This window comes from Schistocerca piceifrons, chromosome 7 (assembly GCF_021461385.2).
Source record: "Schistocerca piceifrons isolate TAMUIC-IGC-003096 chromosome 7, iqSchPice1.1, whole genome shotgun sequence".
Classification (NCBI taxonomy): Eukaryota; Metazoa; Arthropoda; class Insecta; order Orthoptera; family Acrididae; genus Schistocerca; species Schistocerca piceifrons.
In genome coordinates this window covers 588,257,479-588,260,426 of record NC_060144.1, presented here as the reverse complement: position 1 = coordinate 588,260,426, position 2,948 = coordinate 588,257,479, and the positions used below count along the sequence as shown (strand labels likewise).

At 42.5% G+C, this 2,948-nt stretch overlaps 1 pseudogene; it reads left to right on the top strand.

The window, feature by feature from the left end:
* Positions 1 to 218: 218 nt before the first annotated feature.
* LOC124709156 lies at positions 219 to 336 on the top strand (annotated as a pseudogene).
* The last annotated feature ends 2,612 nt before the right edge of the window (positions 337 to 2,948 follow it).

Genomic DNA, 2,948 nt, shown 5'->3' with positions numbered 1-2,948 from the left:
ACTGGTAAGTAGTGAAGTGAGTAAGAAGCGGTAAGCCGACGTTTACACTTTTGGTTTTACAATATTCAGTCTTGAAAACAGTGATTCGATGAAGTATTTGCAACCGGAAAGGATTTTATCTTGTATGTGACATTTTTAAGAATAAAAATATATTTTTCTCAAAAGTATTACAGAGGTTCAGATCTGAGGTTCAATTTTGGGACTCTCATGTTCTGAATGGCAACGGCCTTGCCGCAGTGGATACACCGGTTCCCCTGAGATCACCGAAGTTAAGCGCTGTCGGGCGTGGTCGGCACTTGGATGGGTGACCATCCGGGTCGCCATGCGCTGTTGCCATTTTTCGGGGTGCACTCAGCCTCGTGAAGCCAATTGAGGAGCCACTCGACCGAATAGTAGCGGCTTCGGTCAAGAATACCCCGTCATAATGAGCATGAGAGCGGTGTGCTGACCCCAAGCCCCTCCTATCTGTATCCTCCCCTGAGGATGACACGGCGGTCGGATGATCCCCGTAGGCCACTCTTGGCTTGAAGACGGAGCGCTTGTGCATGTTCTGAATATCCGAAATTTCCAGCCGCACTACTTCTAACGTCTCTTGAATATCCTCCACAAAATATGCATGTGTTTCGGTTCTGTATCTATACATTTATGCCGTAAACTACTGTACGGTGCGCGACGGAGAGTACCCCTTACTATTAGTACTAGTCAGTCTCTTTTTCTGTTCCACTCGCAGATATAGCGAGAGAAAAACGATTGTCTATGTGCCTTAATACGACCCTTAATTTCTATTATCTTCGTGGTCCTTACACGAAATGTACATTGGCAGCTGTAGCGTCGTTCTGCAGTCAGCTTCATATCCCGGTTCTCTACATTTCCTCAATAGTGTTCCTAGAAATGAACGTCGTTTTCTCTCCACGGACTCCATTCTAGTTTCCGAAGTATCTCGGTAACACTTAAGTGTTATTCGACCCTATCTGTAATTAATCGATCAGCCCGCCACTTAATAGCTTCGATGTCTTCCTTCAATCCACCTGCTGCCTATACCAAACAGTCGAACAATACTTAAGAATTGAATGCACCAGTGTCCTATGTGGTGCCTTCTTTACAGATGAACCACACTGTACTAAAATGCTCCCAATAGCCCGGAGTCGATCTTTCGCCTTCCCTATTAAAATGCTCACATGCTCGTTTCAAATCGCGTTGCAGCGTTTTTTTTTTTTTTTTTTTTTTTTTTTTTTTTTTTTTTTTTTTTTTTTGTGGTCTTCAGTCCAGAGACTGGTTTGATGTCTCTTAATCTCCGAGTAACTATAGCAAACTAAATCCTTCTGAATCTTCTTAGTGTATTGATTTCTTCTACTCCCTCTAGGATTTTTACCCTCCACGCTTACCTCCAATACTAAATTGGTGATTACTTGATGCCTCAGAACGTGTCCTACCAACCGATCCATCCTCCTAGTCAAGCTGTGTCACAAACTCTTCGTCTCGCCAATTCTATTCAGCACCTTCTAAATAGTTCCGTGATCTAATCATCTAATGCTCAGCATTCTTCCGTAGCACCACATTTCGGAAGCTTCTACTCTCTTCTTGTCCACCCTATTTATCGTCCATGTTTCACTCCCATACACGGCTACAATCCATACAAATAGTTTCTGAAAAGACTTCCTGACACTTAAATCTATACTCGATATTAACAAATTTCTCTTCTTGCTTTCCTTGCCAAGGCCAGTGCACATTTTATATCCTCTCTACTTCGAGCATCATGAGTTTTGCTTCCCAAACAGCAAAACTCATTTAGTAAGTGTCGCATTTCCTAATCTACTTCTGTCAGCATCACCTGACTTAGTTCAACTACATTCCATTATCCTCGTTTTGCTTTTATTGATGTTGATCTTATGTTTCCCGTCAAGACATTGCCCATTCTGTTCAGCTGCTCTTCCAGGTCCTTTGCTGTCTCTGACAGAATTACAGTGTCGCCAGCAAACCATGAAGATTGTATTTTTTCTCCATGGATTTTAATCCCTACACCAAATTTTTCTTTTATTTCCTTTACTGCTTGGTCAATATACAGATTGAATAAGATCGGAGATGGGCAACAATCTTGTCTTCATCCGTTCTCAACCACTGCTTGCCTTTCATGCCGCTCGACTCTCATAACTGCTGTCTGGTTTCTCAAGGAACTGTAAATAGACTTTCGCTACTTGTATTTTACCGCTGCCACCTGCATAATTTGAAAGAGTATTTCAGTCAACATTATCAAAAGCTTTCTCTAAGTCTACAAATGCTAGAAACATAGGTTTGCCTTTCCTTAATCTACCTTCTAAAATAAGTCGTAGGGTCAGTATTGCCTCAGGTGTTCCATCATTTGTATGGAATCCAAACTGACCTTCAAATGGTTCAAATGGCTCTGAGCACTATGGGACTTAACATCTGAGGTCATCAGTCCCCTAGAACATAGAACTACTTAAACGTAACTAATCTAAGGACATCACACATACCCATGCCGAAGGCAGGATTCGAACCTGCGACCATCTCAGTCGCGCGGTTCCGTACTGAAGCGCCTAGAACCGCTCGGTCACCGCGGCTGGCAAACTGATCTCCTCGAGGTCAGCTTCTACCAGTTTTTCCATTTCCCTGTAAAGAATTCTTGTCAGTATTTTTCAGCCATGACTTAGTTTGATAATTTACACAACTGTCGACACCTGCTCTCTTTGGGATTGAAATTATTATATTCTTCTTGAATTCTGATGGTATTTCGCCTGTCCCGTAAATGTTGCTCACCAGATGCTAGAGCTTTGTCGTTGCTGGCTTCCCCAACACTATCAGTAGATCTAATGGAATGGTGTCTACTCCGGCGGCTTTTTTTTTTTACTTAGGTCTTTCAGTGCTCTGTCAAATTCTTCACGCAGTATCGTAACTCCCATTTCATCTTCATCTACGTTCTCTTCCATGAC